Source organism: Onthophagus taurus, chromosome 3 (genome assembly GCF_036711975.1).
Source record: "Onthophagus taurus isolate NC chromosome 3, IU_Otau_3.0, whole genome shotgun sequence".
NCBI lineage: Eukaryota > Metazoa > Arthropoda > Insecta > Coleoptera > Scarabaeidae > Onthophagus > Onthophagus taurus.
Window position 1 is genome coordinate 4640827 of NC_091968.1, and position 25859 is coordinate 4666685.

Consider the following 25859-nt stretch of genomic DNA (forward strand, 5'->3'; position numbering starts at 1 on the left):
TTGATCGTATTAGACTCCGATTTAAAACGTGATCTTTCTTAAAATTGTTCAATTAGTAATACAGATGATACTTAAGAATTTCAAAAATTTTAGTAAAAATGTACTCGTTTTAATTCAAATTAAATCCAACATTTCCTGGTCTTTTAACCGGAAATACAAGTTCACAGCTACTCAATTAGAACGAACATAATAGTGAAGTGCCGAGGAAATTCCCGTTTTCTCCAATAAAAAAAAATAAAAGGAAATACTGTTATTCTTAAAAAACGGTTAAATTTTATTAAAAAATTCTTTAAAATGTTAAAACTAAAGGTTGTAGCAGCACTTTCACGTTGCATAATGAACCGCGTAACGGGTTCTTATTTCTTAATACAAGAAGAAATTTGAAATGATTAAAATTTTCGATTCATCAAGTTCCAAGAATAACTAAAAGTGGGTAAGCGGCGTCTTCACGTAAACGAGGTCAGGTACACGATACGTTACGAAGAAGATTAAAGTTGAGAGATACCGAAATGAAAATCACGTTCAAAAAAAAAAAAATAAGTTCAAAAAGCTTTACCTTTACGCTAAATTTATTTTTAAAAACGTATCTCCACATATCCCTTTTCAATTCGACTCTTCTTGCATGAAGGAGGTTCCCCTAAGAACTTTGTGTCAGCACACCATATTGATACCTAAAGAAATATCGTTGGGAGAACGAGAGGTGAATATGATTTTAGTGATTTCAAGGTGATTTCTTTAAGTGTTTTGGCACTGGTCACTTAACAAAAATTGATTTAGACACTGAACACAAAGTCGCAAAATCTTAAAATGTTAGTTGTTGCTTCGCGTCTTATTCATGTTAGGAGTAAAAGAAGAAAAATTGCAAAACCCGATATAACCGCACCTGCTTCGTTCTACCCACGACTTACTTCTTGAGGTACGCGGAGCAATACCAGGTATAGGAAAAGAGAAGAGGTAGAAGGTCCGCTGTCCGTTGGTTGGAAGGAGCTTGATTTTACTACCTTTCTATAGTTACCAGTCATATTTGGTTGCGTTTTATGAAGATGTAAGGCGTTTTGAATACAAGAAAATTTTGATTTATACTATTAAAAACTTTATTAAAAATCAAAAAAAAAATTTTAAAAAATAAAATGGTAAAAAAATCTTAAGATTGCAATAAAATTTATTAATCTCTTCAAATTTGAATAATGATTTATTCAATTTAACATGCTAAACACTTTCGTAATTGGAAGTAATTTGAATTGTTTGGTTTTGTTTACTACTTCCTGTAGGAATACTGAATAGGTGATTCAGCGAATGAATCATGAAATAATGTTTAATTGGTTGCCTATCGAGAAGGAAATAAAAATATTGAATTTAACCAATATAAATGGTTTTCGAAATTTAAAGATATATAGACCAATCTTTTAACAATTTAGATGTTGTTTTGGTTGTATAAGTTAATTGAAATAAAAATGTCAAATTTGGTTCCTTAGAAATTGGTAATAATTAATTTTAGCTGAGGCATCCAAGACTATCGACACCCATATAGGAATTTAAGTAATAAGCTAAAATCAATATAAACGCTTTTATTCTTCAAGAATATTCTTCAGTAACGATGTCAATATAGCAGTAACTAGTATTTTGCAAATAAAACAGTCTTGTATTAGACTTCTATCAGTAGTGTCTATATTCCTAACATCAGCGGTATTCAGTATTTTCAGCGCAATGCCAAGATAGTTTCGACATGCAAGAGGCTAAGAAACATTCGGATTTAGCTGCACGTCTCTCAAGACAGTTAAACCAGAATGATTCTAGTTCTAGGTCTTGTGCTAGTTCTAGTTATATTGCTAGTGTAAAACTAGAACTAACACTAGACCGAGAACTAGAAACATTCGGTTTTAGCCGCACGTCTCTCAAGACGGCTAAACCCGAATGATTCTAGTTCTTGGTCTTGGTTAGTTCTGGTAATAGTGCTAGTGCAATACTAGAACTAATACTAGACCGAGAACTAGAAACATTCGATTTTAGCCGCACGTCTCTCAAAACAGTTAAACCAGAATGATTCTAGTTCTAGGTCTTGTCCTAGTTCAACTCATATTGCTAGTGTAAAACTAAAACTAACACTAGACCGAGAACTAGAAACATTCGGATTTAGCCGCACGTCTCTTAAGACGGCAAAACCCGAATGATTCTAGTTCTAGGTCTTGGTTAGTTCTCGTGAAAGTGCCAGTGCAATACTAGAACTAATACTAGATCGAGAACTAGAAACATTCGGATTTAGCCGCATGTCTCTCAAGACGGCTAAGCCAGAATGATTCTAGTTCTAGATCTTGTTGTTAGTTCTAGTTTTAGTTCAATAAAAATATGCAACAGCTGTCACTAGAACTAGAAACATTCAGACATGTTCCAACAGTGACAAAACAGTCTTGTATTACTGTTTCTATCTAGACACCACTAACTTTTATCAGTGGTGTCTATATTCATAACAGCAGCGGTATTCAGTATTTTCAGCGCAATGCCACGATAGTTTCGACATGCAAGCTTGTTTCCTTTCTTGTATATGGAGCATATTACCGCCTTTCTCCATACCTCGGGCGAGCTTTCTTCTTCTCAAACCCTCTACAGCAGTGTATAAATTCTCCTTGCAAACTCCTCACCTTCAGCCTTCAGCACATCCGCTGGTATTAACCATGTGTAACGCAGCAAAATTTGTTGTACTAAACTGATACTAGCGCACCTAAGTGAGTTAGCGCAATGTATCAACTCAATTGCGCCATAACACAGTTGCTGGATGCATCACATCTATCTCTCGCCGGTCAATTGCGCCGGTACCGCCTGCTGTCTCATTCCAAGTTCTAGCAAATTAAGGTTTTATACGTGATTAAGGGCTGGAATTTTCACTTACATACATATTTGTAAATCTTCAAACCACACCGGCGTACTTTACTACGCCAACGGTGGCGCAATTGAGTTGGCTCATTTTAAAATTGGATATCAGCGCATGTAACACACTGTACTGAGCTAACTCAATTACGCCGCGCAGCCCAGTGTTACACATCTCTAGCTGGTATGCTATCGATCCCTGGTGCCTTCCCATTTTTAAGTTCCGCAATTGCGTCTTGAACCTCATCGATGAATATGGGCTCCGTGGTTTTCTCCTCTTCTTGGGATCCGTTTTGGTATCCCATATTTAGTAGGTTCTGGAAATAATTTGTCCAGGTGATTTTTACCTCACTATCTTCCCTGTTTCGTCTCTGCATAGAGCTGTGTGGGGTTTACATCCTTGTCTTAACAGTTTAACAAACTTATACGCACTCCTAGTATCGTTGGCTTTAAAATCATTTTCGCCTCCCGTCTCACCTTCTTGAATAGTTCCTCTCTCTCTTATTAGTCTAGCTATGAATGCGTCATCAAAACAGATCGCTGCGATGCGTTTTCCACTGCTGTATTAATAATACTCTCTATCGTCTTTCTATTATCGTCTCCAGTGCCTTCATTTATCCTTACTTCTATTTCCCTCATCAATCCGTGCTGCGCTTCCAGTGTTTTCAGTCGTTTCGGGCTTGGCTGCTAATTTTACACCTTAATGTTGTCTGCACCAGAAGCAGGCTCCTCTTCTTGTTTTTACATCTATGATGCTTAAGGTAAATCTTCTGTCTATCATCACATGGTCTATTTGATTACTAATGATGCCATCAGGTGAGATCCATGTCGCCTTATGTATGCTCCAGTGTGGGAAGCATGTTGAGCTAATGACCATGTTTCTTCCGGTCGCAAGTCCGATCACCAACCCTTCGCTCTCGTTAGTCTCGTCGTGCAAGCTGTGCATTCATGTTCCCAAGTATTATCTTCATGTCGTTTCTAGGGGCCGCATCATATACCTGTTCTAATTGTTTGTTGGTTAAATAGCTCTTTAACAGTATTTTATTAACATTATCATCTTGCATGGGCATAAGTAGACCTGTACTAGCAGTGTACTAGCAGCATGTAGTCTTGCTGTAACACTATCTAGTTATGCCCACAAATATAGTCCTCCGTCATTAATATCTAATCTTCGATTATTGGTGTATAATTTTCGATAAGGATGATCCAGTGTATACATTTTCATTGGCAGTATCCAGTCTTCTATCAACAATATCATTATTTAGTCCTCAGCAAGCATGTTTATTCTTCTACGAACGAATTCAGTATAACATTAACACTATCTGGTCCTGAATCCATAATATCTAGATTTTTGTTTATAACATCTAGTCACTTGCAAGCACTGTCTGGTCTTTCAACAGCATTATTTCGTATCTGCAAGCTATTTAGTGTTTCCAAACGAAATATTCTCTTGTGATCTCGATACGTAGGCTAGATTACGTTCTGTATTTAACACACAAATATATCACTAGTTTGGTATTAATTAAAAATTGTATGTTTGAATTAAGAATAATGTGGGCCGATCCTTGCGGTACTGCAATACAAGGCCAACCCGTGACAGAAGTGGAGCAAGCTCCTACCTTCCATCAATTTCCAAAAATCAGTTTAATATACTGGCCCCGCATGCGGGGCGTATCAGATATTAAGCTGATAAGAACAGATACTACACTTTGATCTTAGCCATAGGCCGAGAAGCGATACTGATTCAAGTTACTTTTTTCCACTTAGTCCATAATGTCCACATGATACGGTCGAGAATAATCGTGTGCCATCTGTCGTTCAAAACCTTACAACAGCATACAGGCTGTGCCATACAAAAGTAAACATCTCGTTAATAAATTAAAATATTCTGATCCTGTATTTGTACGATTACATATATAGCACAAAAATAAAGGTGGGCTCTTAATTTCGTGGTATATTATAGTTAGTCTACAGGGTGGAACAAAAGTATGGAATATAGTAAAGTACTGGTACATACGCCATTTGTGATTTAAATGAAAAATGTTTCAAATAAAAGTTTTCTGGTTAATAATGGCGCATATTCTTGCTACATTTGTTCTTAGTTTCGTTGTTATGGTAACCAACATTGTTATCTTATAAGGGATACATAGGTTTTTTGTATTTTTGAATTTTCTGAAAATATTTAATCAGCTAATTAGAATCAAAGTAGGAACTGAAACGACGCCGTTCACATCATTAAACGTTAAAAAATTGTCGGTTACCACAAATTATGGCGCAATTATGGCCCAAATTTCTTAGGAAATTTTGAGGTTGTGCTTGAACAGCCAAGAACACAGTTAATTTGATAATAACAAGGATAAAATTGACAAACTGGACAGAAATACAGTTTCACTAAATCACTAAACATTAGAATAAAGAAACATAAAACTCAATGCAGATCTAATTTTGGCAGACATCTTAACTTCAACGAGAAACACCAATTCGACGAAAATAAAAACTCATACATACTTCATTATAAAAATAAAAGCAACCTTCTAGAGCCACTGGAAAATTACGGCTCCATATATAATAATAATAAATAACAGCTCCATCAACACATTTAGGGAATTTGCTACTATTATAAAATTTCTGCTTCAGTAGAATTATTTCTTCTTGACTTTCAGGCATTCGAATATATTTTTTACCCAATTTGGCAATCGCTTCTGAAACTTTATAAATAATTTGACTTGCCGTGGCTTTGCTTATCCCTATGAAATCTCCCATAACCTATGATAAAGATAATGTTAACTTTAGTAATACTATATTATATAGTATATTTATTGGTTTACCTGTAAGATACTACCAGTTGCAAAAAAAACGTAGTGTTAATAATAACTTGTCCTCACAAGAAACTGTATTATTTCTATTACAAAAAGTTGGGTTATGTTATAAATAGTTCACAAGCTATATTCCTTGTATATACTTAATACCTATTTGTTTTCGACTATACAGCTTTCTTTATTTCATTTAAAATTGACCTTACAACCCACTTAGATAGTCTAAAACGTTCCAGAAACTCTTGGTCTGACCATTTTTCAAAATGGCTTTCCGCTCATGAAAAACTTTTAATATTCTAAGAAAATCCACTATTTCAACTACTTCTAAGAAATCTTCATCGTCCGTAAGTTCATTAAATATGTTATTCATAGTTAAAAAATATTTTTAGAAAATGAAAATCAAACAGTTACAAAATACTTATTCAAAATACTTACTCTTATAATACATCGATGGTGTTTTTCCAAAAGGGCGAACGCGCCATTTTGATGTTTTGAGAAAATGACGAAAAACTGTTAGGTACGTTCTTGTAAGAGCAAACTAGTAAGTAATGCATTTAGGACTTCAAGTATTCATTAAATGTAATGAAAATCACTAAAAATTACATAAAACTACAAACAGTTCTTTGTTTATCATTATCAAGTGCTAAATTTAATATTCGTTTAGTTCTATTCGGCATATTTAAGCTTATTTGGCAGTAACCACTAACTTCGCTAAAATAACGCTACTTAAAATAAAAGGAAATAAGTGAGGTTATAATTCTAATACAAAAACAATACACGTTCGCCCTTTTGCCATTTAGGAGTACTGAATATTGGTACTTTTGGATAAACGTCTACAGCACGTTCGCCCAGAGTAAATTTAGTTTTTTTTGCTACTAATTCCTTATTGTGATCCTAATATGTTCGGCCTTTTGCCAAAAAGAATTCGTATATATAATCTGGTACATAAAAGTCAAAATCGCAAATTTGGCGCGTTCGCCCTTTTGGAAAAATACCATCGACATATTAAGAGGGCAAATTTGGGTGTTATTATAGGCTATCTCAGAAACTATAAGAGATACCAAAAAAATAGGTGTCATGTCCCAGTCTCTTTTTTCGAAACTAACCCAATCTCGCAAACACCAAACCTCTATCTTCTTTTGTTTTTAAGTTATAGCCAAAAAGTCAAATTTTCATGATTTCAAAAAAATGCTCATATTTCGTGTATTTTTGAAATTAGAGAAATGGGGTTGATACTTTCTTGAGACACTTTTTTAAGTAGAATATACTGCCGTTTAAAATTTAAAAAATATTTGATGATTTTTGAGATACAACACAAAGTTATATTTTTTTAAATACAAACTATAGTAGAGTATGGTGTTACTGAAAAGAGCATATTTTTAGCTTTCCAATGATGTATTGCACGCATGGTGTATTTGTGGAAAATAAGCGTTATTTTTTAATTCTAAAATATTAATGATTAATATTCAAAATTTTAATTATAGTAGGCGAGGAAAACGTTAAATGTCACTTAGTTACTGAAGTAACGTGAGTGTACTGATCATTTCATTCATGAATTTTTCGAAACGAGTTTCGAAAATGATTCTTTGAAAATGATAGATAAGGCTCCATATCCCACATAACCATAGTTTCAATGGAAAGTTCGCTGCCCAGTTTATGATCCCTAATCTTTCTCTATCTCACACAATTTCAAAAGATAAGGTTGCTAATATGAAAAAACTTCTAAATCTCATGGTTGGGGAAAACTGGGAAGATACTACCGAAGATTTCATTCATTGATACCCAACTGTTCTAACCTTACAACCAGTAAGTTTAGTAGAAGAAGATGACACAGTCTCTGACTGTTTAGTTCCTGAAGGTATTGTTCATATTTAATTATTCATTAATTAATATGTTTCTTGTATTTTTAATAAACAAACTTTATCTACAAATCATTTTTTATTGGTGAACAAAGTCAGGGATAAGACACTGAGGAATTTAAATCAACTATTCAAAGTTTTTATTCGTTGGTACAAAACCAACTGTATCCCGCATAATGGTACAAGACCAACTATTTGTCATATTCGTGCAAAACCATATAGCAATTAGATAGTATTTACTGTCCGAACCCGCCTGCTATAATCAAAATTTTGAACTTTATCGCTTACTATTTTGAAATTGAAAATTAACGCTTATTTTCCGCAAATACACCATACATGCGATACATCATTGGAAAGCTAAAAATATGCTCTTTTCATTACCATCATAATCAAGCATAGTTTGTATTTAAAAAAATATAACTTTGTGTTGTATCTCAAAAATCATCAAATATTTTTTAAATTTTTCAACGGCAGTATATTCTACTTAAAAAAGTGTCTTAAGAACGTATCAACCTCATTTCTCTAATTTCAAAAATAAACGAAATATGAGCATTTTTTGAAATCACGAAAACTTGACTTTTCGGCTATAACTTAAAAACCAAAGAAGATAGAGGTTTGGTGTTTGCGGGATTGGGTTAGTCTCGAAAAAAGAGACCGGGACATTGCACCTACTTTTTTCGTATCTTTTATAGTTTCTGAGATAGCCTATAATAACACCTAAATTTGCCCACCCTGTACAATATGAAATTGACACTTATTACCAACTATAGTAGAAACCTCCGTTTCTTATACTTAGTTTAATAATTCGTTGTAAAACATAATTTTTGTAAAACTTAGTTTAAATTTTAACTGCCGATTAGTTAATCGGACGCTTAAACTATGATTGTAAAACCAGGCCTAAATATCAGGAAAACTACTAAAGTTAGATATATGACATACTTATCATTAATTAAAGGTAACTTGATGGGCAATTCAACCAGTACACAATATACAGGATGTTCCATTTATAAAACTTGTGAAAAAGCCATTTGAAAAAAATCAACCGTAACTAAGCTTTATGTATAGCGTATCTAATATCTTTGGATACTATCATTTACCTACTGGCTTTGACTATTATTTGACATAGTTTCATGGCAAAAGTGGAAAATATGTCGTTTTTACATCGTTTTTAAAAATATCCTGCAATGGACACATTTTGGAAAAACAACTGGATATCTCAAGAACTATGAACGCTATTAGTTAGTAACATATACGGCTGTATAAGCAAATTTAATTCTATTCATAATATGATAAAATTTACAGGTATTCCATTTAAAAAAATCTACATACTTTCCGTTACGCTTGAATGGATTCTGTATAAGTGAAAATAATTTTACGTAATAGAAAGTGGTGAGTCAAATAGGTTTTGTAGAAAACAGTTTTTAGATTTTAAACAATTTGTTTCATCATGCTCACTCAATTCTGATTCTATGTTATCTGTCTACCAGTCACTCTCAGTGATGGGCGCTGGGTAAATACCCAGTGGGTAGGTATTTATAAAATGGGTTTTATCCGGGTATTTACCCCGGCCCAGGGTAAATACCCAAACAGTACATATAAAAGCATTGATGGGCGCTGGGTAAATACCCGGCGGGTAGGTATTTCTAAAATGGGCAAATACCCATTTGCGTTTGGGTAAATACCCAAACAGTGGGTATAAAAGTGATACCAGTAAAAATATATCAGATTCTAAAAAAAAATGAAGAGGAAGATGATGAATGGACATTGAAGACGAGGAATTGTCAACAATCAAAGACGTATTATTATTAGACGAATCTGTCGTAATTTAGATTAGATCAAGTTATTATGATTATTATCATCAAGCAGCCCTCTGCGTCCATTGTTGGACATAGACTTCCCCTATTCTGTTCTATTCGATTCTATTCTGTGCTGTTTGAATCCAATTGTTGGTCATTCTTTTGACGTCTACTTCGTCTGTTCGCTCGCTGTTTCCACTCAAGCAACCGTTTTGTCCACTGCTCATTCTTCATTCGCGCGATATGACCCGGCCAGTTCCACTTAAGTTTTGCCACAATGCTGACCACATCACTTACGCCAGTTTTTCTTCATAGGTTTTCATTTCGTATGTAGTCCCTCAGATTTAGACCCAGGATCGAACTCTCCATCTATCTTTGCGTTACTTGGACCCTCCTGGCAGTGGCTACCGTTAATGTTAAAGTTTCAGAGCCTTATGTCATAACTGGAAACTCGCATTGATTGAAAGCCTTTCTTGGCCTTTGCTCTTGAAGATGTCTCTAAGTTTCCCGTAGGCTGCCCATACGAGTGTGATCCTTCGCTTGTTTGATTATCTCTCGATACACGAACCTCATAGCCAAGATATACAGGGTGTCTCAGCGAGACCGGTCATTAGACGTTTCTGGGGTTCTGGCCAAACAAAAAATTTGAGAATGGAGACTTAAGTATTATCAATTACGTTCTCTTCATCTAAAATATTTTCAGATTTCTAGCACTTCCGGTTATACCGGAAGTCGCCACCTACTTTATTTTTTTAAGTGGAATAACCTGTATATTTTTACATATTTGGATTTGTCTGTTTTGAAGGTTTATAAATAACTTTACTTTTTGCAATTTGATTCGGCCGTTCTCGAGTTATTCGAATTTTTCTAGAAAAATCTGCTCCAGCGGACATTTGTTAAAAAAATCAAGAACACTCAATTTTTGAGATATCAATTTAGGATTCAGAACATGCTTAAACAACATGATTTAGTATGTTTTGGTGCCGAGAACGGCTGTCTAGATCGTTTGGTCACTTTACTATGACACGTTAACTTTTCGAAATTTGGAAGCACCATAACTTCATTTTTTTAAATGGCACCCCCATATTTTATTACTTAGTCATCTTCGGCGTCTCATTTTACATCTTTTATATTCCTTATGTCCTATGCCTAACATTAATAGTTTGAGAAATAATTAGGGTTTTTTGAAAAATACTCACATATCATATCGATATTAACCTAGTGTGCCATGGAAAACAAATGTTTAATGACTTATTGATAAACGTCAAAGTCTGATTTACGTTGTTTGATGCTTGTGAGTCTAAAACCAGTTAAAATGGATATTAATAACGTAAATGTTTATACAAATGAAGAAATCCATAATTTATTTTTTGTGCACGAAAAGTGCGACAAAGTTCTTAGTAGAACTAGCAGAATGTTTAATGAAAATTATCCACATTTATCTCCGATGACAAAAGGTAAATTTAGAAGAATAGAAGCAAATTTTTTGCATTTTGGACGTATTAATCACGTGTTACACTGAGCAAAAAATGTAGTAGATAATGCAACGGAAGAGGGGGGCTTATTTCGAGCCCAGTCCCAACACCTCAATTCGAGCTGCCAAAGATCTGGGAATCATACTACGAACTTTGTTGCGCTTTTCATGCATAAAAAATAAATTAAGAATTTCTTGATTTGTGTAAATATTACTTTCGTTATTGTTATCGGTTTTAACTCGTTTCAGTACTAATATTAAGGGACATAACAGATAATTATTAGCTCACATGCATCAAGTGACGTAAACAAGTGAGTCTTTGACAAGAACTCATTGAGAAGGCTTGTTTTTCATGGCACACTAGGCTAAATATCCATATGATATGTGTGCATTTTTCAAAAAACCCTAATTATCTCCCAAACTATTAATATTAGGTATGGGACATATGGGATATAAAAGATGTAGAATGAGACACCGAAGACGACTAAGAAATAAAATATGGGGGTGCCATTTAAAAAAATGAAGTTATGGTACTTCCAAATTTTGAAAAGTTAACGTGCCATAGTAAAGTGACCAAACGTTCTAGACAGCAGTTCTCGGCACCAAAACATACTCCATCATGTTGCTTAAGCATGTTCTCAATCCTAAATTGATATCCCGAAAATCGAGTGTTCTCTGATTTTTTGAACAAATGTCTGCTGGTGCAGATTCTTCTGGAAAAATTCGAATAACTCGAGAACTGTCGAATCAAATTGCAAAAAGTAAAGTTATTTATAAACCTTAAAAACAGACAAATCCAAATATGTAAAAATATACCATATATATGTTCCATTTAAAAAAATAAAGTTGGTGGCGACTTCCGGTATAACCGGAAGTGCAAGAAATCTGAAAATATTTTAGACGAAGAGATCGTAATTGATGATACTTAAGTTTGAATTCTCAAATTTTTATTTTCACCAGAACCCCAGAAACGTCTAATGACCGGTCTCGCTGAGACACCTGTACAGGGTGTCCCGTTAAGCGTACGGAGCGGCTGTATCTCTAGAACGGTAAGGCCAAGAGGTTTGGGAAAAAAATCCTTATAAGCAAAGTGTACAAGAGAAATAGCTGGAAATTATTGTGAAGTTCGTAATTCAACCGCTAGGAGGCGTAACTGCCATTGAGAAACATAAAGTTCCCGCTATCTCAGAAACTTAGGCGATGAGCTATAACTTTGACAACATCATTTAATAGCTTGGATAATACCGCATCGCTTTTGTTTTGCGATATTTCTCATATCTGTCATAATAAGGGAGGGGGAGGCCAATGCGTTTTCATATGTTTACATTTTAATATCTCCTAGACCATTCAACCGATTTGAATGTTTTCGGTGTTGTTTGAAAGAGCATTTTATGCTCTTTTTAAAGATATTTTCAGTAAGACCGTCTGCTTTAAAACAAATGAGCTAGAGGACGTTATCCGCAGCGATTACATATTTTTGTGATTTTTGAAGAAAAGTTAAATGGAACGATACTATTTACTTCACAGACCCTTAGTCACCTTAAAATTTGCTAATTTTTAGTGAAAACCGCATCTCGATATCGCCACCCGTTCTCGAGTTATAGAAGAAAATGTTAAAAACTCGAGTGCCATCAATCGGATCCAGTTACCTCATCGAGAAAAACAAATCACATTACCATGGTAACTGTAAACATGTCATTTACTAACGCACAAGCGTATGATAGAGCGTATGATGATTTATTTTCAATGTTTCGAATACGATGCAACTGCATGGCAAAAATGTGCAATGCAATTACGACAAAGAAAGACATTTTTCTCTAGAAGTGTTTTTAAGATTGACTTAGCGATTACGGAAAACTGGCAACGTGTAGCCCATTCAGACATCTCTATGAATTCGTAAATCATATCGGTGCGCAATGTGATCCCACATAATCTGGGAACTCCGAAAACAATTGTCCACAAGAGTTCTCAAGAGAATAATATCTCCACCACGTTGTTTTACATCAGGCCTTAACAGATACCGATTATGATAACAGACTGAACTATTACCATTGACTTTTAAATATGATTTGTGCAAATCCAAACCTTTTATCACAAATGCTATGGATGCATGAAGCATCTGTCCACAAGCTGATGTAAACTTGCATAATATGCATTCTTGGTTCGAGCAAAACCCACATTGCTTTCACCCCTTTATCTATTGGGTAGACTAAATGACCTACCTTTTCAAGAAAAACCAATAACCAGGGAAAATATGACAAAACACTAAATACCAGTAAAAACGTGTCCAGGGAAGAGACTTAAGCAGCGCTTTTTTTCGTCGAAACTAGATTAAATAAATGCATCGAGGTTTATGGAAGGCATTTCGCTCATTAGTGAGTTATTTTTGCCAAAAATTTAAGTTATTCTAAGTGTTTTGGTTTATTTTGTTTTATTATCATTGTTGATGTTTCATTGATCCGTTGGCATTTCAACACGCCTCAAAAGTAGTTTTGAAGCAGTTCTAAGCTTGGATAAAGTGTGAAGGAAGGTTCTAGATAATAAAATTTTTGTTCTCTCTTATTTGTTTCCTAAGGTAACTTGATCCGATTAAGATATACGAATTTTTAACATTTTCTTTTATAATTCGAGAATGGATGGAGATATCGAGATGCGGTTTTCACTAATATTTAGCAAATTTTATGGTGATTAACGGTCCGTGAAGTAAATTGTACCGTTCCATTTAACTTTTTTTCAAAAATCACAAAAATATGTAACCGCTGCAGATAACGCCCTCTAGCTTATTTGTTTTAAACCAAGCGGTCTTGCTGAAAATATCTTTTAAAAGAGCATGAAATGCTCTTTCAAACAAGACCAAAAATATTCAAATCGGTTGAATGGTCCAGGAGATATTAAAATGTAAACATTTGAAAACGCATTGGCCTCCTCCTCCCATATTATGACAGATTTGAAAAATGTTGCAAAACAAAAGCGATGCGGTATTATCCAAGCTACTAAATGATGTTGTCAAAGTTATAGCTCGTCGTCTAACTTTTTGAGATAGCGGGAATTTTATGTTTCTCTATGGCAGTTACGCCCCCTAGCGGTCGAATTACGAACTTCAAAATAATTTCAAGCTATTTCTCTTGCCCACTTTGCTTATAAAGATTTTTTTCCCAAACCTCTAGGCCTTACCATTGTTGAGATACAGCCGCTCCGTACGCTTAACGGGACATCCTGTATATTACTCTTAATTTACGCTTTTTTTCTTTCTACGTCACACCAATTGTAACAATGTGGATCCTGTTGCAGTTGGATTTGTTAAGTGTGATAGAATTCATGTTGCAAGATTTTTATATAATTAAGAAATAAAAGACAATAACTTCTTTCTTGCTTTTTTATATTAAATTTAATCGGTACCGGTTTCGACTAAACAGTCATCCTCAGCCGAGTCTACATATATGTTAAAAATATTTTACATAAAAAACTTAATTCTATAATTATTACACTTACGGTCAAATAAAATCTAATTATGAAAAATTGAGCACATCATATTGAAATAAATCTTGCATAAAACATTTTTTCCCCCTTCTCCTATGAGATTGAATCGTTATATTTTTTTTTGTTGATTGAACATTTAAGATTTCAGTAGTTTCATTTTTAAAACGCTACAAAGTCAAATAGCTTTTGTAAAAAACTGTTTTTTCTTTCTCAAACGGTTTAGCAGCTATCGTCCGCCGGGATACTAATAACTCACCTGTATATCGACACCTATTTAATGGATTTTTATTAGATTATAAACAATTTGTTTCATCAAGCTCACTCAATTCTAATTCTATGTTATCTGTATCCCAGTCACTCTCTTCGCCACTCATTATTCGTTCTTCCACTTTATCTATTTCGTTTTGCGACAATGGAAAAGAAATAGTGTCGTAAAATTTAAGAGACTCTAGTAATATAGAGTTTTAATTATGAACAGCAACATTTTTTGTATGTTATAGTTAGTACTTCTGTTTTTATTATAATAATGTGGGCCGATCCTTGCGGTACTGCAATACAAGGCCAACCCGTGACAGAAGTGGAGCAAGCCCCTACCTTCCGTCAATTTCCAAAAATCAGTTTAATATACTGGCCCCGCATGCGGGGCGTATCAGATATTAAGCTGATAAGAACAGATACTACACTTTGATCTTAGCCATAGGCCGAGAAGCGATACCGTACCAAGCCATCTTTTTCCCGCTTAATTCATAACACCTATACGATCCCGACAAGAATATTAAAGCGCCACCTAACGTTCAAACTCGCAGCTTTAAATAGACCCATAAACAGAAATCCATATCAAAAAAAAATTACTTCTATAATTTTTGTATTAATAAGAAAAGTATTTTTTTAAGTTTACTTTAAAATGTGAGAATCAATTTGCTTTTTGAAAAACATGATTACAACACTTATTACATAAAAGCTTGCAACCCAACGAAAAATTTTCAAATTAAACCATCCACAATTTACCAAGTATCGTTAATTATAACGATATCGATGCCAATTATCGCGAACGAGTTAATACATTTTTAATTAAACAGAAAAAACGTAAGTAAAGCGCTCCAAAAATGGACAGACAGACTACAACGGAACGAAAATTTCATATCATCTGCTCGTCCAATTAAACGTGAATATTTCGATTCGGGCACGTGCCCCGACTTTATTTTTTTTAAACCCTTGGGTAATTGAGCGTCGAGAACGCGAGTCTCTCCTTTTTAATATTAACTATAGCCGACGGAAAAACGGAACCAACAAGAACGTGTATGTGAATACGTACACGTACGTGTGTGTGAGTTCACCGTATTTATTTAACGCGGAGGGAATTTATCATTAAACCTAATTAAATATGCAAACATACGTTCAGCGTGGACCCAATTACATCGCCGAAACTAATTTAGACCTTTTAACCGGAAAAAATCGCAACCGGAAGCAGACAGACAACAAAATTATTTAAAGAAAACACTTTTTCCTTTTCAACGATTGGTAAAGATAATCAATCGTTTTTTATTATTTTACTTAAATAAACCCGGTTGTTACGGTTTTAGGGTTGACGGGAATGAACGAAGAGGTTGTTGTGGTTTCTTTTGGCCGGGGGAGACCTTGATCGCCATCGAAGTGAGTCCTATTTGCCTGTCAGAGTTTCGTCAAACCACCCCTATAATTTTACTCGAAACGCGGCCGCATAAAAGCAGAACAATTTACTTGGATAGTTTCAACTCCGGACAACAAACCGCCTTATATTTTAACTTATTTAAACTCACCGAAAATGTCCGTTACAAAAAATTTTTAAGCCCTACTATTAATATTATCTATTTAATATATCAGTATATTTAGATATGAATGTAGATAGAATTCAACTTGGCTCAATTCTGAGTTCATAGATAAACTCGGGGTATTCCCCGAATTGTCTATACAATGTATAAATCAAGGACGGTAGTTCTAGTTTTAATTGTTATTCAGCGCTAGATTTTGTATATTTTTATTGAACTAAAACTTGAATTGTCACTAGACCAAGAACTAGAATCATTCGGGTTTAGCCGTCTTGAGAGGCTAAACCCGAATGTTCCTAGTTCTATCTCTAGAGTTAGTTCTACTGTTAGTTTAATAAAAATATACAATAACCTGACCCTGAAAAACAATTAAAACTAGAAGTACCACTAGACCTACAACCAAAAATATTTGGTTTAGTTAACCCGAAACTATCTGGTTCTAGGTCTAGTGTTTCTTCTAGTTTTAGTTCAATGGGAATTTACAACAGCCTAGCACTAACTAATATTACCTAGACCTGTCACTAGAATTAATACCAGACTTAAAACTAGAAACATTCGGGTTTAGCCAGACGCACAGTGTTAGGAAGTTATGAATATCTGGCCAAAAATCTAATTACAACTAAATGAAGTTGAAAATGTTTAATACCATTATATAATGGTTAGCTAGGATTTATTTCATCTATAAACAGTGCTTAAAACAAAACTTAGGATTTTGAAACGAATATTGGAAAATAAAAGCCAAAAAAGTTTTTGTTGTGGGTTGGGTCGGATGTTAAAGCTAATGTAACTCCGAAAACATGGTACATTTATTTCATGTACCCTAACAATAAGTAATATATACCTATATACTATAATATATACAGGGTGTCTCACGTAACTGGTTCGTTAAAACTTTTTAAGGTTCCACTATTCATAGAGGTTTGAAATTTTGGTAGCATAAGTTGTTCATTAGGAACTTTCTATCTAAAACATTTTCAAGATGACTGCCACTTCCGGTCTACCGGAAGTAGATCATAACTTCGATATTTTAAATGGAATGCTACAATTTTTATTACACTTTTTAATTGTACATAAAAAAATATGTTGACTATTAAAAAACAATTAAAGACAATTAAATAGGTGTAATAAAAACTGTAGCATTCTATTTAAAATAATAATAATAATATAATAATAATAGTTTATTCTTCAACAATACATATATACAAAAACTGTATTCATGCTAATTAAACTTAAAAAAAAAACAAAAGAAAAATAATAATAATAACTGTTGAAGAATCATAAGGTCGCGAATTCAGTGCCATGGCCAAAAGACCATTACTGTTCTTCCACCGCAGCCTTAAATTTAAAAAAAGCTATCAAAACAGGCCAGTAAATGCCTAAAAAGAACTTAAAGCTAAAATTCCGTATTATCCCTAAATTACATGTTAAAAAGGTAATTAAACAACAAACACTTAAACGCACGGTCATGCAAAACCTTTATATAATCTGGAATAGAGTTGTAGAGAGAATATACACTGTAGGTAAATGATCGCTCAAAAAGGGTGGTCCTATACTTAGGAGGATTTATAACATTTCTATTTCTGATGATAAAGTGGAAGTGATAGCATTTTAATACGAGACCTCATATTAAGCCATCCAAGATCCTTTAATTTATAAGTTATATGGTCATATTTTCTTATGCCGAAAATGTACCGCATACAAGCATTTCGCACACGCTGCATCCTAGACACGTCTGCAACGTCGAGACAAGGACCGAAGACTGGAGCACAATAATTAAAAATGTACAGCACAGTGCTTTCACATAAAATTGTCTTAAGCTTGATGCTGAAAACATTCCTAAAAGGATACAAAACCTTCAGGTTTAGAAAACTCAAACCTATAAGTCTAGAAATATGCTGCCGCTATCGAAATGTATTGTCAATAATAAGACCCAAATTCTTCTCCTGTAGTGATATAGGAATCACATTATTATCAACACTGATTTTAACCAATGATTGCAGTTATTGAACGTGTCTCATTACCAAACAAAAGAACAGCACATTTTGCCGTATTCAAAAACAAAAATGACAGTCTCTGAAGATCACAATTCATTTTATTTACAGCATTTTCATAATCATTAAACGGAAAACCATAATACAGTTGAGTGTCATCCGCATACATGTGGACATTACCATATTTGATACAATTATGCAATAAGGACGTATAAACGGTAAACAGCAGAGGGCATAATATTGATCCCTGTGGAACACCTTTATTAACATGTAAAGGATTAGAAACCGAACCACCCAACTTGACACATTGATGCCTATTACTTAAATAAGATTTAATTAAGTCTACGAAAGAATGATGACACCCAATGTAGTTTAAAATTGATAAAAAATTTCAATTGGTAAACTCTAATAAAACCAAGTTATATTCAAAAGAGCCGTAGTACAATTACGCCCAGGTACAAAACCTGACTGACACTCAGGTAAAATATTATAATGTTCTTTTAATTTAACGCTAATTATTTTTTCCAAAATCTTGCTAAAAGCAGGCAATATGCTAATAGAACGAACATCACTATATGTTACAGGTGCATCTTTTTTAGGCAGAGGGATTACATACGCCATTTTCCAAGAAGAAGGAAAAAATTTCTCTTCGATACAACAATTGAGTATATGACATATGTATGGTAAAGTAAGCATAACGAGGTTATGGTCTACTTCCGATAGACCGGAAGTGACAGCCATCTTGAAAATATTTCAGATCGAAAGTTCGGAATGAACAACCCATGCTACCAAGATTTCAAAACTGTACAAATAGTGGACCCTAAACAGTTCTAACGAACCAGTTACGCGAGACACCCTGTATACACTGTGTACATAAAGTATGAAATCAATTCGATAAAAATTTGAGGGATATTCTTCCCGAAAAAATTCTTGAATATCTATGTTATATTTTTTAAAGGGCATTTTTTGAGATAAAATTGAAATGTACAGGTGTCTCAAAATTGAGATACCATATGTTGACATTTTAAAAGAGGAACCCCCATTTTTTGTTGCATTTATGGATTCTACGTAACTTCTGAGTATTTTTCATGTAGCTCTCTTCGAAAAAGTAGTAGTTAAAAAATACTGTTACTGTTTTATTTGCAATAATAGAGTAAACTACGCTATTCTCTGTTTCTGTGTTAATTTGTGACAAATGTTTAATAATGTAATGATAACCATAAATTATGTTTTAACTCATAAGTAAATTTAGTATTTTTAACATACTATTGTAAAATTTTTTTTTACTTATATTTATTTTTCTTCGTCCTCACTGTGTTTTATAATTACAATATGAATTGCAATTGACGATAAAAAATTATTCTTCAGAAAAATCTTTATCATTCCTTGATTTCTTGCTATGAAATGATGTTATAATTGGGTCTGAAGATATTAATAGTCTGTTTAAAATGTCTCTATTATTGTGTATTCTTGACATATTTCTGGATAAGTTCTCTCTATACGTTCTAAGGTCTTTATTCCAAGTTTCTTGCGTATCTTCTGAAAGCAGACCAGTCTGGATACTTAATGATTTTATTATTAAGTGGCCATGCCCAAGAATTTTATACAGTGCCATAGGCATATAATACCAATTATATAATTGATTGCATAATAGAATTATGTAGTTTGTAAAACTTTTAGATGCAGCAGTGTTCATTTCTTGATAATAATTTTTGTGAAATTTGTGGTTTGGCATTTTAAGGCGTCATTGATTTTCTTTTTTATTACTGTATGTTGGATAGGTATTTTTTAAGTAAAAAAATACTTCGGACTTGTTTGGAAAGAAGGTTAAGGCACGGTTAAGCCCGAAAGGTTCTAGTTCTAGATCTAATAATAGAGTTAGTACTAATATTAATTCATAAATAATAGTTATTCTGAAAAATTGTAAACGATTAATAGTTTCAAAACTAACTTTCAGTATTCACTGTCGAATATCCGTAGACACCACCCTGTATATTAGCCATTTTATTGAAAATGCGCAAACATGCGCAACTTTTAATACGTTTACAATCGTTTCTCAATATTAATCAAATGTTTTTGGAGATTGGTATGCAAAATAAGTGTTAACTTTACATGTCATTTTTATCCAGAGTTGAAGTTAATGAAAAATGGTTATCCCCATTTACCAAAATATTAAAAAAGAAAATTAGTAAAATCATGTAATGGTCGGTATTTTCAAACTTGCTAACACTGTGAGACGTCTCTAAAGACGGCTAAATCTAAATGTTGCTAGTTCTAGGTGATTTGAGATGGCCAAAAGTAAAACAATCATATCTCAGAATGTAAGCAAGATATCTTAACAAAATAAGAAGCATTTTATGATCAATGTAATCAAGATTAACGGTGCCTGAAATAATGTCTTCTTCCCCATAAATTTTGTATATTTTTAAAAAAAATCGTATTTAAAGAACGAATTGAGATATCGTGCTGAAATAAAAAGCATTTTAAAGCAAATTTAATCTACTTTAAGTGCCTCAAAAATACTTTCTTAATTTCCGTTAATTTGGTTGTAATGATTATTTCAATTCAACCTTGAACACCAATAATTGCTTAAAAGTTAAAACGAGACGGTCAAAATTAAAACAATCATATCTCTGAAGGTAAGCAAGATATCTTAACGAAATAAGAAGCATTTTATAATCAATGTAATCAAGATTAATGGTGCCTTAAATAATGTCTTCCTCCCCAATAATTTCGTTGTTATGATTTTTTAGAACCAAAACCTGCGTATTTAATAGATATAGAGGTTAGGTATCTATTAAAAAAATCGTATCTCAAAAACGAATGGAGATATCGTGTTAAAATAAAAAGCATTTTGAAGCAAATTTACTCTATTTTAAGTGCCTTAAAAATAATTTCTTAATTTGGTTGCAATGATTATTTCAATTCAACCTTGAACACCAATAATTACTTAAATGTTAGAACGAGACGGTCAAAACTAAAACAATCATATCTCAGAACATAAGCAAGATATCCTAACGAAATAAGAAGCATTTTATGATCAATGTAATCAAGATTAACGGTGCCTTAAATAATATCTTCTTCCCCATAAATCTCGTTGTTATTATTTTTAGAACCAAAACCTGCGTATTTAATAGATGTGGAGGTTACGTATTTATTGAAAGAATCGTATCTCAAAAACGAATTGAGATATCGTGCTGAAATAAAAAGCATTTTGAAGCAATTTTAATCTAATTTAAGTACCTTGAAAATAATTTCTTAATTTCCGTTAATTTGGTAGTAATGATTATTTTAATTCAACCTTGAACACCAATAGTTACTTAAAAGTTAGAACGAGACGGTCACAACTAAAACAATCATATCTCAGAACATAAGCAAGATATCCTAACGAAATAAGAAGCATTTTATGATCAATGTAATGAAGATTAACGGTGCCTTAAATAATATCTTCCTCCCTCTAAATCTCGTTGTTATGATTTTTAGAATCAAAACCTGCGTATTTAATAGATTTAGAGGTTACGTATTTATTAAAAAAATCGTACCTCAAAAACTAAATGAGATATCGTGCTAAAATAAAAAGCATTTTGAAGCAAATTTTATCTACTTTAAGTGCCTCAAAAATACTTTCTCAATTTCCGTTAATTTGGTTGCAATGATTATTTCAATTCAACCTTGAACGCCAATAATTGCTTAAAAGTTAGAACGAAACTGTCAAAACTGAAACAATCATATCTCAAAATGTAAGCAAGATATCTTAACGAAATAAGAAGCATTTTATGATCAATGTAATCAAGTTTAACGGTGCCTTAAATAACATCTTCTTCCTCCTAAATTTCGTTGTTATGATTTTTAGAACCAAAACCTGCGTATTTAATAGATATAGAGGTTACGTATCTATTAAAAAAATCGTATCTCAAAAACGAATTGAGATATCGTGTCGAAATGAAAAACATTTTGAAGCAAATTTAATCTACTTTAAGTGCCTCAAAAATACTTTCTTAATTTCCGTTAATTTGGTTGCAATGATTATTTCAATTCAACCTTGAACGCCAATAATTGCTTAAAAGTTAGAACGAAACTGTCAAAACTGAAACAATCATATCTCAAAATGTAAACAAGATATCTTAAAGAAATAAGAAGCATTTTATGATCAATGTAATCAAGATTAACGGTGCCTTAAATAATATCTTCTTCCCCATAAATCTCGTTGTTATTATTTTTAGAACCAAAACCTGCGTATTTAATAGATGCGGAGGTTAGGTATTTATTAAAAGAATCGTATCTCAAAAACGAATTGAGATATCGTGCTGAAATAAAAAGCATTTTGAAGCAATTTTAATCTACTTTAAGTACCTTGAAGGTAATTTGTTAATTTCCGTTAATTTGGTTGCAATGATTATTTCAATTCAACCTTGAACAACAATAATTGCTTAAAAGTTAGAACGAAACTGTCAAAACTAAAACAATCATATCTCAAAATGTAAACAAGATATCCTAATGAAATAAGAAGCATATTATGATCAATGTAATCAAGATTAACGGTGCCTTAAATGACATCTTCTTCCCCCTAAATCTTGTTGTTATGATTTTTAGAACCAAAACCTGAGTATTTAATAGATGCAGAGGTTAGGTATTTGTTAAAAGAATCGTATCTCAAAAACGAATTGAGATATCGTGCTGAAATAAAAAGCATTTTGAAGCAATTTTAATCTAATTTAAGTACCTTGAAAATAGTTTCTTAATTTCCGTTAATTTAGTTGTAAGGATTATTTTAATTCAACCTTGAATACTTCAAAGCAGTTGCTTCAAAGTGTTAGTTGTAGTGGGAGTGCCAGGTAGCGGCAGTTGGCATTAGATATCGCTAGGTTTTAAATTATTATTGAACTAAAAGTAGAACTAACACTAGACAAGAACTAGAATCGTTCGAGTTTAGCCGTCTTAAGAAACGCTTAGCTAAACCCGAATGTTTCTAGTTTTAAGTCTAGTGTTAGTTCTAATGCTAGTGTTAGCTCTTGTTTTGGTTGTTATAGAGCGTTAGATTCTTGTATATTTTTAACTACAAAAATAAGAATTAAAAAGAATTGTATTTAATTTTTGAAACGAGACATTTTTTGTGGTTAAGAATTCTCATACGATTTTTATTTTATTCTTTTTTGTGTAAACCTCATCCGATAATTTCGATTGCCCTCCTTTTTACTGTTATTTTCTGTTATTTTCCCATCTACAAAGGGCGTCTACAAGAAATTAGGGTCGATTTTTGAGGGTCAAAATGAAGATAGATAATAAGATAAAAAGGAAATCTAAATAAGTTAGTCAAAAAAAATATTTTAAAGAAACTCTTTTGTGATGATTTGCACGCGTGATACTCGTCGCGTGCGTCGGATGGTTTTTACGTTGTCGGTGTGTTTTCTTGCACGAAAGATATTTGGCCACAACAGCAAATCTTCTTCATTGGTCTTCAACCTTCCGTTTCAGTTGCATTCTCGGTTCTTGACGGATTTTCCGGCTTTTTTAAGTGAAAAAGAAACAAAAAAATTCAGTGAAAAACAGATTTGGATTGATGTTGTGAGTAAAATCAAAGCAGGTAATCAAAGCATTTAAATAATTTAATAGAATAACCTAGATAAAATAAGTAATAACAAATTCCACGCAGTAAAAATTGCGTTTGTAAAGCTCACAACTGATATTTCACTAATTAACACAATTTATAATTTATAAAATAATCCTCCACGCAAACTACACTGTTAATTTGTATCCAGTACTGATTTTTTTTATTACTTTGTAAAAAAATCTTTCATGTCGAAACGAAAAAATTATAATCTCGTACGTGAAAAAGAGTCTTTTTTGCGCTTTCCACCGATAAAGTATGTTATTATTCAAAATGCAAGGGTATACGACCGTTATTGTATGGTTGATCGGACCGTCACGGAACAGAAATAAAATATTTAAAATCGAATCGATCACACGGGAGGTAAAAGAAAAAAAAACGAAGTGAACCCGGCCGGGATTAGAAATTTTAATGTCGCCACGATATAATGCAAATCGAGCCGGGTTTTTGCGACCAAAAAAATCCTCGTATAACATACGCATAAATAGATTTCTGTTGCATGTAAAATATTGAAATGTCAGGGTGGTTAAGAATTTGCCACTAAACCGGGGCGACTATGTTAACTTTAATGAAGTTTATGTTAATATTTAAAAAGAAACGCTTTTACCGTATATTTTACATCTTTCTTACCAATATTAGTAGCTGCTTTATCCGACATTTCGTTACCTTATCAAACATGCAAAGCTGGATTCAAAAAATTGTAACAAGATTTGTGAGGAATAAGAAATTAAGAATTGTCACAAAGTACTTTTTATTTTATTAAGATATCTTGCTTAATTTAAGATGCTTTTAGTTTTCGACTTTTAGTTTATTAGTATTCAAGGTTGATTTAAAAGAATCATTACATCCAAATTAATGAAAATTAAGAAATTATTTTTGTGACAATAAAAATAGATTAAATTTGCTTCAAATTGCATGATATCTCAATTAGTTTTTGAGATACGATTTTTTTAATAAATACGTATCTATTAAATGTGCAGGTTTTGGTTCTAAAAATCATAACAACGAGATTTAGGAGGAAGAAGATGTTATTTAAGGCACCGTTAATCTTGATTGCATTGATCATAAAATACTTCTTATTTCGTTAAGATATCTTGCTTACATTTTGAGATATGATTGTTTTAGTTTTGACAATTTCATTCTTACTTTTAAGCCATTATTGGTGTTCAAGGTTGAATTAAAATAATCATTACAACCAAATTAACGGAAATTAAGAAATTATTTTTAAAGCACTTAAAGTAGATTAAATTTGCTTCAAAATGCTTTTTATTTCAGCACAATATCTCAATTAGTTTTTGAGATACGATTTTTTTAATAGATAAGTAACCTCTACATTTATTAAATACGCAGGTTTTGGTTCTAAAAATCATAACAACGAGATTTAGGGGGAAGAAGACATTATTTAAGGCGCCGATAATCTTGATTACATTGATCATAAAATGCTTCTTATTTCGTTAAGATATCTTGCTTACCTTTTGAGATATGATTGTTTTAGTTTTGACAGTTTCGTTCTAACTTTTAAGCCATTCTTGGTGTTCAAGGTTGAATTAAAATAATCATTGCAACCAAATTAACGGAAATTTAGAAATTATTTTTAAGGCACTTAAAGTGGATGAAATTTACTTCAAAATGCTTTTTATTTCAACACGATATCTCAATTAGTTTTTAAGATACGATTTTCTTAATAGATATGTAACCTCTATATCTATTAAATACGCAGGTTTTGGTTCTAAAAATCATAACATCGAGATTTAGGGAGAAGAAGACAATATTTAATGCACAATTAATCTTGATTACATTGATCATAAAATGCTTCTTATTTCGTTAAGATATCTTGCTTACATTCTGAGATATGATGTTTTAGTTTTGACCATGTCGTTCTAACTTTTAAGCAATTATTGGTGTTTAAGGTTGAATTAAAATAATCATTACAACCAAATTAATGGAAATTAAGAAATTATTTTTAAGGGACTTAAAGTGGATTAAATTTGCTTCAAAATGCTTTTTATTTCAGCACGATATCTCAATTCGTTTTTGAGATACGATGTTTTTAATAAATACATAACCTCTATATCTATTAAATACGCAGGTTTTGGTTCTCAAAATCATAACAACGAGATTTATGGGGAAAAAGACATTATTTAAGGCACCGTTAATCTTGA

At 32.7% G+C, this 25859-nt stretch overlaps 1 protein-coding gene and 2 non-coding genes across 3 annotated transcripts in view; all 3 read right to left on the minus strand.

Annotated features, from left to right (window-relative positions):
• Positions 1–999, minus strand: part of LOC111418639 (cadherin 99C) — a 46870-nt gene extending 45871 nt beyond the window's left edge. The window contains exon 1 of the mRNA XM_023051262.2: positions 557–999. The gene's annotated coding sequence lies outside the window, so the exon portion shown is untranslated. The remainder of the gene's footprint in view (positions 1–556) is intronic.
• Positions 1000–4413: 3414 nt separating this feature from the next.
• LOC111418641 (U2 spliceosomal RNA) lies at positions 4414–4603 on the minus strand. The gene has a single exon (XR_002707291.2). It is a non-coding gene; the product is annotated as a U2 spliceosomal RNA (small nuclear RNA).
• A 10210-nt stretch (positions 4604–14813) lies between these two features.
• Positions 14814–15003, minus strand: LOC111422182 (U2 spliceosomal RNA). Its single transcript, XR_002707292.2, has one exon. It is a non-coding gene; the product is annotated as a U2 spliceosomal RNA (small nuclear RNA).
• Positions 15004–25859: the final 10856 nt, after the last annotated feature.